Source organism: Mesocricetus auratus, unplaced genomic scaffold, assembly GCF_017639785.1.
Source record: "Mesocricetus auratus isolate SY011 unplaced genomic scaffold, BCM_Maur_2.0 Super-Scaffold_15014, whole genome shotgun sequence".
NCBI lineage: Eukaryota > Metazoa > Chordata > Mammalia > Rodentia > Cricetidae > Mesocricetus > Mesocricetus auratus.
In genome coordinates, this window is record NW_024429186.1 from 45,070,858 (window position 1) to 45,087,741 (window position 16,884).

Genomic DNA, 16,884 nt, shown 5'->3' on the forward strand with positions numbered 1-16,884 from the left:
ATTTATTAAAAGTAATGTTCGTATTCGAGCGAATTCAGTTTTTTAAAATAATGATGGAAAAAATAAATTGTGTTGCCATAGATAACGTGTGAATATAGGAAAAGAAACCACAGCTTCTCATTGCTCACAATTAACTTTATGGTGATTTTCTTCATTACTAAGGCAGGAGTACCATAAGGTCTGGCTCTGTGAACCAGCATGCTTACACCTTTACAAACTGAAAACAAATTCAGAAATTACAAGCAGTAGAATTCCTGGGAATGGGATTGTGACCAGATGAAATGTCCACCTCACAGGCAAAAAGGAAAGCCATAGGTTTTCCTTTAAAAGTTGACTGTAGAATTACTATGTGATCAGCGACCACATTTCCTAATAGCCAGGAGAGATGACATCATGGGCTGAGCAGAAGTTTGCATGCCAGTGTTCAAAACAGTTTCATTCAAAGTTGCCAAAAGGTAGGAACAACCCCAGAAGTTCATTAACAAATAAAGAAAGAAAATCTAATACACACACACACACACACACACACACACACACACACACACACACACACACACACGAATCATACTATTCAGCCTTAAAACAGAAGAAATCTGAACAAGGAACAAGTAGCTCACACATAGAGAAAGGGTTTGATCTCCAGGTTCAAGGTAGGGGTGGGTAAGGACATTTTGATCCAGGCTACAACTTGGATGAATTCAGAAGATACTGTACTAGTTGAAATAAGTCAGATACAAAAGGACAGATATTTCGTGATTTGACTCATTTGAGCTAACTAGATAGTAGAACTTAGATAGACAGACAGACAGACAGATGCATGCCTAGTGCTGAGGGAAGGAACAATAAGGACTTCCTGTTTAATGGTCCCAGAAATTTGGTTTGCAAGATAAAAAGAGCTCTGGAGATGGGTGGGTGATAGTCACCCAATAGTGTAAGTTTCCTTGAAGTCCCTGTATCCTATAAAATAGGTCAAATGGGAAATTCATATTATGTGTATTTTACTATAGTGTTTTAGAAAGTGTGGCATTTTTTTAATCTGATGATAATCACTGAGCTTTAAATTAGAGATGTAGAGAAAGGAATCCCAGATTCCCAAAAGTGGTGCCAGTCTTGTGCTGCACAGACAGACAGACAGACAGGAACACACATGCTGTCTTGTGAAGCTGGAATCTGCAACTCAGGAAATGGTTTTATTTCATATTTTATCCTAGTATTCTTACTCCAGATATGTTTATAAATGACTGGTTTGGGGTGGCAAGGATTTGAGAGGACTTGAAGATTTTCTTTTCACTATAACATGATCAAGACAGGAAACAAGACGCTTTAAGGGAAAATAAGAAGGGAGGTATTCAGAAAGGCAACAGCGTCATCTCCACCAGGAGTGGCCAGTCTAAGCCAAAAGAGAGCCTTAGTGGACACTCAAGGCTTGGCTAACACCAGAGAAAAGAAGGAATCCACCTGTAAACAAAGGGTCACAACCTCTACACCTTTAATATCAAAACTGAGCCCACAGCTATTTAAAACTGAGTGAGAATACGGAACTAATCAAGAACTTTAAATTATGTGACAAACGAAAATGCCAAGTCCTTATGTTCTCACAGAGAGATGTGGGGCACTCCTGTAGCAGAACACTGAGCTGGGACTGGCCAAATGACCTCACATGGATGTGGAGAGAGTTCCTCATAAATATGTCATTGATCCACATTTGAATTTTAAAGTGATAGACTGAAAAAAAACTGAAAGACAGCATCCCATGTGGGATAATAGCGTGGCACATAGGCCATATTATCGGTGCTGTACATCTGCACCTAACTATAGGAGGACTGCGATTTACCAAGTGGTTATGGGCTGTTTGAATAAATTCTAAGAAGAACAATCTCTAGCCTAGCAAAATAGTAGAAATGCAATTGAAAGCAAATTGCAGTCCATGCTGATATAAAACCCCTAGGACTTAGGAAAATGAGGCTAACTGTAGAGACAGCATAGGTCTCGGGATATTATATGAACAGACAGTTTCAACTGTTCACAACCTATTGCTTGGCACCCAAAGTCCTGAATTATGTGAAAAGCAATATTGAACCAGTGAGCATAAAAATAGGCTGGAAAAAGCTGTACCTGGTGATTGCATTAAGCCTGGGATAGACAAAAGCCACCCAGGAGGTCCTAGCTTTAATAAACACAGCAGAAAACAGTTAATGCCAGGAGCCATCCACAAAAGAGTGATGCTTACTTAGAAGAAACTCCGTACTTTAAAATCTGCTTTAAAAATAACCTTGAAGACCATGAATTTGAAGGGTATTGTAGCTAGAGAAAAGGCAGCAAGAACAAATGCAGACCTCCGTCCTAAAGTCGCAGACCTCCATCCTAAAGTTGCTGGACATGGCTAGGAAGAAATCGGTTTCTTGGCAAGTGCCATGTCCGAAAGAGTAATCTAGTTTTTCAAATTTGGCATTGAAAACTGTGAATTCCTAGAACTCACATGTGTGGGTGTACACTAACCCAGACGGGTCCGCAGCTCGATAGGTTGAAAATGACTTGGAGCATCTTTCCCTTTCATACCGGGGTCGCCCTGCCCTGGTTTATGGGGTGTTGGGGATCAAACCCAGACTTCACGGATTCTAGGCAAGCACTCTACTAATGGAACTACAACCCAGTCCCATGTCCTATAAAAAAAAAACAAAGTAAAAAGCAAAAGTATAATCTTCAAATTTTACCCCAATGCAATCCTTAATTTACAGTAATCACTTGGAGGAAAAGCCCTTTTAGGGCCCGGAGCAGTAACAGACTAGAATCAGGGCATTATTTTAACAAGTTGTCCCAGATAAAAATAACATAGCTTCCCCTGAAAGAGTTACAATAATAGTTCATCTAGGAAGCAATATGAAATTATATGGAGGAGAACATTAATAAACATTTAATGTTATCTGAAGCTAATTTTAATTTTCTTGGAAATAAACATCATTACATAAATTTAAAATTGGGCTAAACTGCTTAAACAAAGGAAATTGACAAATTATCCAAATGAGATGAGATATTGGCAGAGGTTCTATTTGCTCTGGTATCAATAAAAATCTTATTAATAAGTTGGACTTGGAAAGCAAGCACTCAGTTATTGATATGAGAAGTTGTGTTTTAAATAGACAAAGATTGTGCTCAGATACACAAAGAGCTGCAGGGACTGAATCTAAAGCCAGAAAATTATAAGCTAGAGTCAGCTTAGAAAAATGCAAGCTACCATAGCATGAGAAAATAATTTGAAACTAATTTAATTCCATGAGAAAATAGGACCGTTGGAAATGCCAAAGAGCCTCTATAAGAAATAATAGGCGGAATATTAAGTAACTACTTAAAGTACGATAGGAAAGAAAAGAGCCAAAAATCTCCCAGTGCCAATTCCATTTGCCACTTAGGGCAGCCAGCCATAAGTAGATGCAAACGATTAGATAGGGTGAGATTGACAGGCCTTTCTGCACTCCCAGCCCGGCCACTTCCAGCTCAAGCAGCAGGAAGGGAAACACAGCAGAATGCTGACGTCGCTGAGCCGTTTCCATGCAGCTTCGGAGTTCTGTTGGCCTTAGTAGAGGCTGAATAGAAATAGAAACTGAGCCTGTGGCTCTGAGGATGATAACATGAGATGGGCTCGATGGAGAAGCAAACCCAGAGCCACGCCCTCCATAGAGCAGCTTCCATCTCCCACTGCGTGCAACCAATAGACTGCTTTATATGGTCCCTAGCATGCACCCAGCTCTCAGCCTCCACGTGGTCTATTGGTCCTTAGAAAATAAACTGCATTTAAACCAAAGAGCTTGCTGTAACATCTCGGTGGAAGAGGCTGAATGTATATGTGCATTTGAGGGCACAAATCTTAAACTATTTGGGTTCCTATTAATAATTAACATGTTCTCAGTGTTTTCAATTGTTAGACATGGTGCTAAATACTTTACATGAATTATCTCATTTAATGCTTGGAAGAATTCCTCATGAGAGGCATAACCATTGGTATCCCTTTATAGCCAGTCAGGGTTCTAAGAGAGGGGATTCTGGTCTAGGGAAAGAGATCAGTTGGTAAGGCAGCTTGCCTTACAAGCAAGAAGACCAGAGTTTAATGTCCTGGAACAGTATTTTTTTAAATTAAAAGCCAGACATAGTGGTGGGCATTGATAATCTCAGTGCTGAGAAGGTAGAGATAGGTACATCCCTGCAACTCAGTAGACAGCCTAATCTACTTGGAAAGCTCCAGGCTGAAGAGAGACCTTACTTCAAAAACCAAGATGGCACACACCTGTAGTCTTCGCCTCTCAGGAGTGGGACCAGGAGAATCAGAAGTTCAAAATCATCATTGCCTATACAGAAAATATGAAACTAGCCAGAACTACACAAGACTCTGTCTCAAATAAATAAATTCCTTTAAAAAGCACATGTCACCTGAGGAACAACAGCCAAAAATCCACATGCATGTGTGTGTACACACACCATCACACATGGGTATATCTGCTCATGTGTATAATACAGACACAAAAGGGATTCCCTAACTACTAAGTGGGAAAGTCTTCATCTTCATGCTGGCTAGTTCCATGATCCCTTGGCACAAGCTAGAGTCATTTTGGATGAGGAAATCTCAACTGAAAAAATGTCCCTACCAAACTGGCCATAGGCAGGCCTGTGGTCATTTTCTTTATTGATGATTGATGTGAGTGGGTGTGCCCAGCACACTGGTAGAGGGGTCCTGGATGGTGTAAGGAGGCGGGCTGAGCCAGCCATGAGGAGCAAACCAGTAACTGGTAATCTTCCGTGGCCTCTGCATCAGTTCCCGCCTCCAGATCCCTACCTTGAGTTCCTGTCCTGACTTCCCTTCATGGTGGGCCATGATTGGGATGCGTAAGCTGGCACAGACCCTCCCCTCCCCAGGTTGCATTTGGTCATGGTGTTCTGTCACAACAACAAAACCCCTAAGACAGTCTGCGATAGTCCTGGCCTACAGAGAAAAATAAAGACAATGGCACACTGTCCTTTGGGAAACAATGTGACAGGGATGTGGCATCACAGCTGCTATCATTACCCAACACTGGGCATGGACTAAGACGTCACAGCACCCCGCTCAGCCTTCAGTGACACTCTGAGACAGATGACGTCATCCTCTTTTTGCAGATGAGCAAGCATACCAGCCTCTCAATGCTATGGCCACACCTGGACCACAAACCCCAGACATGTGGCATTTGTGTCTAGGCCTTGGCACAGAGGGAGGAAGAAACACAGCCAAGGGGACAAAACACAAAAAGCAGGGACATGTCCATGTAGCTATGTTACAGGACTGTGGTTCTCTTGGATTGCTTTTTAGTTTGACAGCCCTCGATTTCCTACTGTCATCCTGCCTACCCTGCGACTCCCTTCAGGAGGGCATGCTCATTTGGTACGGACCTGAAGAAAAGGGAAGCTATCACCTCCTACACCACAGATCCCAAAGGACGGTGCTTACTCTGTACATCTTCTGGGGAGGGAGGGCAGGCTGATGAGTGAGGCTCTGCCAACCGACCCTTCTCCCAGAACTCTGAATTCTGAGCACCCGAGGAAGGAAAGGATGGTAGCAGTCACATTCCTCACATCTGGGCAGATGTGTGTGTGGCCGCCTGTGTGTCTGCGTGTCTGCCCTAAAGTCTAGCACGCTGTAGTTCTGTCACCTGATGTTGAGATTTCTGCTGCTTTGCATTTCCCAATCAATTCTTCTTCCCATTGGGACTTTTAGCCCCAATTATTCTTATAATGAATATTCTTCCTTATTTAAAATAAACGCCCTGCTTCTGTTGCTTGCAACTCGAAAGCCTAAGTGGTGCTGGCTTGAGGGCAGAAAAGGAGAGGGAGACTCACATTGTATTTACAATCTATCCTTACCAGAAGGTTCTTCCAAGTGACAGCCCTGCCTTCCAGTTTCCCAGGCACTCAAGCCCGGTGGTACCAACTCACACCTTCATCCCCCAATCCCCGCCCCCAGTCCTTCCTTTCAACTCCACTAGCTTTAAACACAGATGCCCAGAGTCACGGTGTGATCGCTGAATTCTACAATCTGTGCTGTGTGCCTTGTAGACATTTGATCTTCCAAAATGAAGTCTTTTGAGTGACAAGGCAATAAATATCTTTCAGATATTGCACATCCCAGCACAAACAATATTTTCCAATATGCCCCTCATCTGCCTGGATGAAAAGAGCTTAGGGGCTGCTTGAGTTGTCGTCATGGGTTCCCTTACTTCTCCGCTCTTCTCTACCCAGACATGGAGACGCACATAGCAACCCACACGCTGTAGCAACGCACAAGCTGTCTTCCGTCTTCCATTCACCTTGCTTCCCTAAAAAGAGTGAAAGGGAGTTCATTCGCAGAATTTCACACCCTGAAGTTTTACCTACATTGGGATGAAAACAGACTCCGGCTATTCCGAACTTTTCTTTTCACAGCTATTCTGAACTTTTCTTTCCACTAACCTGCCTATGAGGAAGCCGGAAAGATGCCTCTCGGAGCCCTCGAGTGTGGTGCCCTGAAAACGATGAAGCAGGAACTCTGAGGTAAATCTTGAAGAGAACTGACTGAAGTCTAATGGATGTCCCGTGCAACTGCTGCGGGAGGGGTGGGGAGGGAAACCCCAGGCATCCTCAGCGTGGTAGTTACCCATGATGTGACTATCCATGGTAAGTTAGGGAGTGCCTGTGTGTTTGAAACAGACGCGGGAAGGATGTCATCTGCATGAGAATGTTCCTTGAAAGTGTGGAGAACAAGAAACACGACTCAAGTTCTTTCTGGACATCTTAGTCCTAAAAAATGTCATTGGATCATAAAAATATTCTCTGATTTTCCATGGATTCCGATACATACCAAAAGAAAGATGCTTACATAAACAGAGTGGAATAACATTTTATTCTACATGGAACCAACCCTTAGAATTAAAATAATAATAAAAATCACTTGAGTCACTTGACCTAATTTCAACAGGAATCTTTTTCTCCTTTGCCTTGTGTCTCACTACTATTTTTTTAAAACAATCATTACAAAGAACTGTATCTGTATTGTGGCCTGTTGGGTAGCTAATATAACCCAGTCAGTAGAAAGTGTTCCTGATTGTTGGAGGCCATGAGATATGAGCTCAGAACTGTACGCCCTATGACTATGGTAGTCTAAACCTCACTCCCATGATTTCCTCTAGAAGGCTGCACTCTTGGACTGGTCTTCTACTGACAGGTTGGCTACGTCTTCTCTACATCCATGAGGCTAGACACTGTGTGGGTCCATCCTTGGCAGGAACTCATCAGAAGCACTCTCAGAGCTGCAAATGGAAAAGCTGGAATTAGCATCCTTAAGTGTGCTTCAGCCTCTCCAGCCCCTCCCCCCCCTTCCCTGGGGTCCTCCACTTCACAGTCTCAGCCTGTGCCTTCTCTTGTGCTGCCGGTCCTGTCTGGAGCCGTTGCTCTCTTGGCGTTAGGCAGAGCTAGCTGCCTTGCTTTCCTTGATACAAAGCATCGGTATTAGCCTGCTCCCAACCCTTGTGTCTCGTGTTCAGCCCAGAGTTGTCATTGTCTTTGTTATGGAATGTTTTCCCAAGCAGGTGATTCTGCAAAGAGGAATGCTGTAACAGAGGCATTAGGAAGATGAAATTGTCTTTCCTTTATTCAAGGGAAGAAATGAGAATAGCAAACATTATCACCACACACACACACACACACACACACACACACACACACACACTCACACACAGGGAGCAGAAATCCCAGGATCCCTGTTAGATGTCTAAAAAATAGACAGTAACACATTCTAATTAGAGTGTGTGTTTTCTTTTTGTTGTTGTTGTTGTTTTGTTTTGTTTTTGTTTTGTTTTTTTGGTTTTTATGAGACAAGGTTTCTCTGTATTGTTTTGGAGGCTGTCGGTCCAGCCCAGCCTCGAACTCACAGCGATCTGCCTGTCTCTGCCTCCCGAGTGCTGGGATTAAAGGCATGCGCCACCACTGCCCGGCTTTGTTTTGTATTTTTATTAATTAAGGAATTAATTAGTTTTTTTCCATCCTATCATCTATTCCTCCTACTTTCTCTTCAGAAAAGAGCAGGGCTCCCATGTATATCAGCCAGCCATGGAACAAAAATTGAGGTAAGTCTAGTCTATTAGAGCTGGATGAAGCAACCCAGTAGGAGGGAAGGGTCCCCAAAACAGGTAACAGAGTCAGAGACAGATCCTCCTCCCCCTGTTAGGAGCCCCGCAAGAAGTCCAAGCTTCACTGCTATAGCATATGTGCAGAGGGCCTAGGGCAATTCCATGCAATCTCTCTGGTTGGCAGTTTTTTCTTATACATACATAACTATGACGTTTAATTTATAAATTAGGACCAGTAAGAAACTAACAACAATAATAAACATAATAAAACAACAACTATAACAGTATAGTGTGACAAAATTGAAGCAATACTAGCCTTGCACTTTGGGAGCACTCTTAAAAATAAGAGTGACTTCAAAACAGTTTGATGACCATGATGGTTAGCAAGCGACTAATAGCCGGGTGCATATGCAGTGTGGATACACTGAACAAATGAATGATTTACATCCCAAGAAAGATGGATCACAATGGGGTCAGATGCCATAAGATGTTATCACCCTACTCAGAACAATACATAACTTATGAATTGGTATGGTGGTTTGAATGAGAATACCCCCCACAGACTCTTACATTTGATGCTTATTCCCCAGTCGACTGGGAAGGATTGGGAGGGGAGGTCATTGGTATGTCTGCTGTAGGATAATCTTTTTTGTATACTGTAAAGATGCATATTTGCCTAAGGAACATTCTGATTGGTTTAATAAAGAGCTGAATACCAATAGCTAGGCAGGAAAGAATAGGTGGGACTTCCCTGGAGAAAGAGGACTCCGGGAAGAAGAGAGGTGAAGATACCAGCAAGACACTGAAGAAGTCAGACATACAGTCCAGAGGAGAAGTAAGTGAGCCATGTGGCCAGAATGTAGATTAATAAAAGCAGGTTTATTTAAGTTATAAGAGCTAGTTGGGAAAAACCTAAGCTAAGGCCAGGCTTTCATAATGAATAATAAGTCTCCATGTTGTTATTTGTGAGCTGATGACCCAAAGGAAAGTCAGACTACAGTATGTCCTTATTGGAGGAGGTGTATTACTGGGAGTGGGCTTTGAAGTTTCAAAAGCCTGTGCCAGACCCAGTCTCTCTCTCTCTCTCTCTCTCTCTCTCTCTCTCTCTCTCTCTCTCTCTCTCTCTCTCTCTCTGCTTTCTGTAGATCAAGATGTAAAGCTCTCAACTGCTGCTCCAGGACCAGGCCTTCTCTCTCTCTCTCTCTCTCTCTCTCTCTCTCTCTCTCTCTCTCTCTCTCTCTCTCTCTGCTTTCTGTAGGTCAGGATGTAAAGCTCTCAGCTGCTGCTCCAGGACCAGCACTTCCTGCATGCTCCATGCTTCCCACCATGACGATGATGGACTAACCCTCTGAAACTGTAAGCCAGCTGCCAACTAAGTTCTTTCTTTTCTTAAGAGTTGCCTTCATCATACAAAGCAATAGAACAATAACTAAAACAATTGGTTATTTCCAGAATTTTCCATGTGCTAGTTTCAGACCGTCAGTGACCATGGGTACCTGGACTCTCAGGAAGCAAAAGCATGGAGAAGAGGATATACTTTGTTGGAAGGAAGGATGGCTGCCATCGGAAGTTAAAGAACGCTTACCAATTTGTGTGTGGCTGTATATACTCAAAGGGCCTGACCAACAAGAGCCTCAAATTATTTATTTTTAATTTTTGAGACAGTTTCCTGTATGCCTCCCAGGCTGAGCTTGAACTCGCCACAGTGGAGAATGACCTTAGCCACTTACTTCTTCCCCCGGCCCCTCCCAACTATCTTCCCCACTTCTCATAATCCCCATCCCATTCTCCACTTCCATGAGCTCAACTCCTTAGGTTGCCCATATGAGTGAGAGAGAGTGGTGTTTATTATTCCCCAGAAGGCTTACTTCATTTAAAATGATGTCCTACAGAGCCAGACAGGTGACTCCAAGGTTAAGAGTTAAGGGAAGCACTGGCTTGTCTTGCAGAGGACCTGGGTTTGTTTCCCAGCATGCACATGAGGCAGCTCACAGTCACCTGTCACCCAGTTCCAGATAATTCAACGCCCTCTTCTGGTCTCCATGGGCACTGCATGCATGTGGTACCCATATAAACAAGCTAACACACATACACACACACACACACACACACACACGATAATCTCCTATCAACTAAGACTTGAAACTATTTTTGACTGACACACAGGCTATCTATAGCCACAACCTTGTATCCAATGACTGTCCATGTAGCTTTGTTCTGAATACAAAACAAAACTCTTGGATTTTTTTCTGTATATTTGAATTCCCTTGCTCTCTTGATATTGCAAACACACCACTATACTTGTCATCCTGAAACATAATTTTGAAAGCATTATGGGAAAGATTTATTACAAATTGAAAGGTGGCAAATTTCCAAAAATGTACACACACACACACATGCACACACACGCACACACACGCACACACACACGCGCACACACACACACACACACACACAGCAGGGAACAGAAGATAATGTCCTCGAGACAATAGCATCCAGGCTTTAAATAGCAGCACGCCGACTTCTAATTTCAGTGTGATGTGTACAGAATTCCTTCTTTTCCAATGCCAAATCCTGAATGAAACATGCAATAAAAATCACTGCCTGAAACACGGTGATAGCATTTAATCCCCTGGCAACACATTAGAAAGGCTTTCGGCTTTAAACCCAAGACTGCCACACTGCTGCTCTGCTCGTGAAATTATTTATTCATGCCTTGGTTTATAAGGTCCTTTTTATAAGCTTTCTATCAGCTAATAACGGGCTGGGGCACTTATGTTCTCAGCCTGACAGATCCCACGTTTATGAGCCTGAAGTCCGATCTTGGCAGAGTGGCTGCCTGCAGGGAGCCATGCTGGTTAGCTGAGTGGGTTTCTGCATGGGGAGGCTGTGGGGCCTCAGGTTGGAGTGCTGCTGTGACCAGAGGGGTGACCTGTAGGGGGCCTGGGAGGAGGGAAGCAAGATGGAACCCTCCGTGGCTCTCGGCAAGCTTGCCCTGAACGGCAGAGTGTAGTGAGGACGGGAGAAAAGGGTTCAACAGAGAAATAATAAATCTGTCCACCACATACCAGAGATCATTCATTAGTGACAATGTGTGTGACAGCAGGGCTGGTTTCCCTCGTGACCATGAAAAGATGAGAGGGCGGTGGCTTACTGAACAAATTAGAAGCAGATTAACAACATAAATTATATACTTAGACCAAAGTAATTTGGAGCACTTTAATATATATTTATTCACGTGCAATTTATCTCCTGGCAAGGATAAAGCTACAATGAGGACAGGAATTTACACCCTGTTCTAATTCAATCACTAAAGCAGGCTGCTAGCTCCTAACCCCTGAATGGACCAACCCTTCCCAAGCTGTTCTCACTCGCCTAATTCCCACTATTAGGAATTCTCTATGTGCTGAACACAGTAATGCCTTTCTGCAAGCTCACTACTGAGCAGGCCGAGGCAGGGCCATCAGTTCAAGAACAACTCGTGCTCCATAGTGTGTGCGGTGTGTGTGATGCTGGGGTGGTAAGGGTGTATGTGGTATATGTTATGTGCATGTCATGTGTATGTGAAGAGGTGTGTGGGCATGATGTGGGTGTGGTATGTGTGTTTAAGGGGTGCTTGGTATGTGTGGTGTGTGTGTATAAAAGTGTGGGGGTGAGGGCATGTGGTACAGGATGTATGTGGTGTGTAGAGGTGTACGTGGTGTGTGTTTGACATTATGGTGTATGGGAGTATGGAAGAGTGGTGTGTGGTGTATGGATATCTGTGTGTGTGTGTGTGTGTGTGTGTGTAGTATGTGGTGTGTGTGCTGTAGTGTGTGGCTGTGGTACGTGTGTGCAAGTGCTGTGTGTGTGTGATATGTGTGCTGTGGTATGTGTCTTTGGTATGCGTGTGCACGTGCTATGTGTGTGTGTGTGAGTGTGTGTTATGTATGGGTGTATATGAGTGTGTATGTGGTATGTATGGGTGTATATGTGTGTGTGGTATGTATGAGTGTGTGTGTGTGGTATGTATGAGTGTATATATGTTCCCATAAGGACGCCATAAGTGTTTGTATTTTTGTTTTTAGCCCTTTTAACTAGTGTGTGCAAAGAGCCTGGATCTGAAGAAGCACTATGAATGCCATGAGAGTCAGGATCTTCTTAACATTGAATATTAAAAACATCACTCAGTATCGGGATAATAAAACAGCAGTGAAGGGAGGCAGCATTCTGGTAAAATATTGACAATTACAGGTGATTTCAAGTCCCCTTGGCTTTTATTAATATTAAAATAATTTTAAAGTACTACTGATAAAATTCCCTTTCAATATGATTGTGTGAACATAAATACCCTAAAACATTATTCCAAAGTGTAACAATTCCTCACCAGGATGATACCAGCCTCAAACTCCTGGACCTTAGCTGCTGGGGAAATGTTTATTTTTTCTTTAATGCTTCTGTGCAGTTAGATCACCTCTCTGCCATCATCCAGTGCAGGTGTCTCCTGCTGTCCCTTTACTTTGGTCCACTGGCCTTCTGCCCTTCGGTCATTCCAGGCTGGTCCCACCCTGAGCATCCGCACTCGCCGTCCTCATCTTCCGAGCCTTTGCTGACTACTCTAATGATACTTGCTCCCTCTGGTACAATCCTCACTTGATATGCATTGGGGAACATAGCCTCGTCTGAGGTTGTCTTATTTCTAGGCTTATTAGTGTGTAAACCTGTCTGTTTAGGGCTCCTTACCTAAAGGGGGACTCTCTTGGTCTTAGCGTGTAGTCCCAATGCCTAACCCGGTGCCTCAACAGCAGCAGAAACTCGGTAGTTACTACATTAATGAAATAGTCAATCAGTGATTAAGACTTGGATAGAAGAAAACTAGGAGCAAATGAAAAACTAAGGCTCGTGGAGACTAGGAAGCTGTGACAATCAATACAAAAAAGAAGAGAGCATGGGCCAGTATTAAACTATGCTGTTCTCTTTGGTTTCTCCGATGCCTCTGTAACGTGGATCATCTCCCAGGCCTTGTGAAAGCCTTCCCTTTGTCTGGGATAATGACTCACAAATATTGTGACATACAAAGAAGGCTCAAATGGTACAGCATTTACTGGGTGAAATTTAAGAGGTCTAACAAAGGGACTGAATGAAAGGATGCTGTGCAAGATAAACAGAGACAAAAATTATTCTCATCGGAGGAGCTGTCTGATAGTCATTTGTACCTGGCACTGGTATAAATAAAAGAGAAAATGGACCCTCACTGTGTTATGGACAAAATATTTGTATTACTATTATTGTCATCACATTAAAAGAAACATAGTAATTTCAGGGCCACCAAGGCAAACTGAATAAATAACTTATTATTCATCATTGATGGAAGGGAAAATGCACAACGGGCATAAAGATATTATCAAATATCAAAACAAGTTTGAAAAAATGTAGCGGGAGCATAATCATTCCTTGGTGAAGAGTATTTACAATAGATACTTAGGGCTGTGCAATCTCCTCAAACTGTTGCAATCGGCCTTGGGTCACCTTTACAACCTATAATGGATATTGTGGGTGGCATAATTTAGCTCAATAAGGCCTCTGTCCTTCAGTATGGTATTTGGATACCAGCTGGGCAGGGTATTTGGGTACTATGGTATTTGGATACCTCCCTGGGAGATGGGGTGGGCTGGCAGTTAAGAAGACAGTCATGAGTTTCTAGTCCTTTCCCATTATTTACTAACTGGGCTAGATTGCAGATACCAGGTAACTCTCTAAGCCATGGTGTTTCATCTGTGTGAGAATGATGCTAATAGAATATCCCCCGTGGAGTTGCAAAGGTTTGGGATGAAAACACATGCTCAGAGCTCTCATGTCAGTGCCTGGCCAGACAAGCCTTCAGTAAGCACTGGTGGATGCTGTTTTTATGATGTGAAGGCAGAACAACCAAGCAGAAAACTGGGCTGTGGACAGAGCTGAAATAGCATTACAAGGCACCATCCCATTATTTGCTGTTTATGGAACTAAAAGTTGCAGAACTCTCTTCTCGGAAGGCATCCTGTAAACACTGGCTTCTTCCCAGGATAACTATCATAATGTATGTTGTCACACTAAGGTATTTAAATTCTAAACAGAAAAAAATTTCCCAAAGTGACAAACATAGACCAGAAGGCAACCAGAAATAAAGATGCTTCCAGTCATGTGACCCACGGTATGCCATTGTATGCTGCTGCTGATATACCATGGCATGGTCCATCATCTCAATAGACCTGGCAGGAATGCACAACAATATTGCAAAGGGGTTGGGATTAGTTCAGTGGTTAGAGCACTTGCCTAGGAAACACAAGTTCCTGTGGTTAGCCCTCCACTTGAGGGTGGAGGGAAGTAAACATCCAAAAAGAACTGTAAATGACCTGAGATCTTGAGAATTTTTACACCACTTGCAAGTTAATAAGCCTTTAATAGGTGGTGGAGAAAGACACCTGATGAGTCAGAGGCCGGGGGCACTTCATTGATCACACCAAGAATGGTGGCAGAGCACTGCTGTGGTGTTCAGGGACATGATCCATAGCCCCAATTTTGAGGATACTTCAAGGGGGTAAGCCTGTGTGTATAGCCAGTTGCAACCCAGGAGGAAACGCCTGTCCTGGGCAAAGCTGTTTCTGCAAGCAGGACGTCCAGCCCACTGCATTCCCCAGAGCTTGGCTCTGTCCTTATTATGATAAACAGTGTGCGTGCCTGTGTTTGCTCATGAAGGAGATGATATCAGCTAGACTGATCACTGTGCAAAAATCCTTAGAAAAATCATAAGCCATAGTGGAGGGGCTACCTTAAATGCCCTTCCCCTATAATGAAATTGATGACTACCTTAAATGTCATCATAGAGCCTTCATCCAGTCGCTGATGGAAACAGAAGCAGAGATCCACAGCTAAGCACTGAGCCTAACTCCTGGAATCCTCTTGTGGAGAGGGAAAAGGGATGAGTAAAGGGGTCAAGACCCACAGAAACAGCTGACCTGAGCAAGTGGGAATTCAGGAACCCCAGTCTGACAGCTGGGGAACCAGCATAAGATGGAACCAGGGCCTCTGAACGTGGGTGTCAGTTGGGAGACCTGGGCAGTCTATGGGGACTTGGCAGTAGAACCAGCATTTATCCCTAGTTCATGTATGGGCTTTGGGATACTCCCTTAGCATAGCTACATGGGGGAGGACCTAGGCCTGCCCCAAATGATGTGACAGACTTTGATGGTCCTCCATGGGAGGCCTCACCCTCCAAGAGGAGTGGATGGGGGTGGGATGGGAGGCCTGGTGGGAGGAATGGGAGGGGGGAAGGGAGAGGGAACTGGGATTGATTTGTAAAATAAGATTGTCTTTAATTTTTAAAAAATTAATAAAAGAAAAATCATCTGGAACAAAGTTCTCGGTGGCCTAAGTAGCTGATCACCTGAGGAGGCAGAGCCAACCATCTACAGCTTTCTTAAGAAAGAGAACAGCCCTTCTGACCTGCCATGTGGTGTGGGGCCTGAAAGTGTGCATCGTGAAGCCGCCCTAGCCAAGGTCTTCAGCGCCGGTGAGTGATAGCATGAATGCGGAGAAACGGCAGGCAGTTGATCTTACATTCCCCCAATTCTCTGCGAACATACAGTGGAAATCAAAAGCCTGCTGGTGTCCCTCCCATCCTAGCTGCAGTGTGCCAGTCTAGAGAGCAGTGTCATGGGCAGCACACCCACACAGGGTCACCATATCAACCACATCCTCTCCCAGCCTTCTGGGGGATAACAGGTTGTACATCCCTGCCTTTGAAGGACCAACCCTGTGTGTTTAACATTCCCAACCCTGTGTGTTTAACATTCCTGGTTCCTCTAGCACTAATCTGTGAGCACAAACACCTCCATGCCACACCAACAATGGGCTGGGCCCTTGCACAGCAATCTCTAATTAAGAAAATGCCCTATATGTGCTCAAATGTTAGAGTTAGACTCCTAGTTGTCTCTAACTCCAATTCCAGGGGATCCAAAGCCTTCTTCGGGGACCGGGCACTCACATAGTATACATACATATATGCAGGCAGACACTCATACGTATAAAATAAATCTTGTAAAACCAGTAAGGGATGATCCATGTTCTCACTTGAGTTCCCAGATAATGCTCTAGCCTACAGCAGCTTGTAGTATAAAAGATCTCCCCATTTTCAATGAAACTGATATATAAAACCTGAAGTTAATTAAATATTCACTAAGTGAAAGAGTTGAAGAACTGTGCAATTTATCCTTTATTCCTTTACATGAAACATGTATTAACTGGACAGCTCTTCTAATGCAAGCACACCGGTGAGCAAAATACATACAAAGAAACACAAACTGTGGGTTCATACAAAAGAGAGAGGAGCAAAAAATTGTTAGCTTCTTGGAAAGGCCCTAAGCAAAGTCAGCCTTATAAATTTGAAGACTATTATTCAATTCCCAGGCCCTAAATTATCCCTAGGGTGACCATTAATTGCCTTGTGATTTAGCATTAGCCCAGAGTCCTCAAAATGTCTTCATTAGGCACAGGTAGGTGTGTGTGTGTGTGTGTGTGTGTGTGTGTGTGTGTGTGTGTGTGTGTGTGTGTTCATGTTTATGTACGTGTGTGTAGGTGTCTTTCTCTATCACTCCCCATCTTACTTTTTGACTCTGTCACTGAACCTAGAGCTTTCTGATGAGGTTAGACTGGCTGTCTCCTCCTGGCACTGGGATTAGTGGCATGAGCTAATAAACCCAGTTTCTTTTGTGGATACTCGGGATCGAACTCTGGT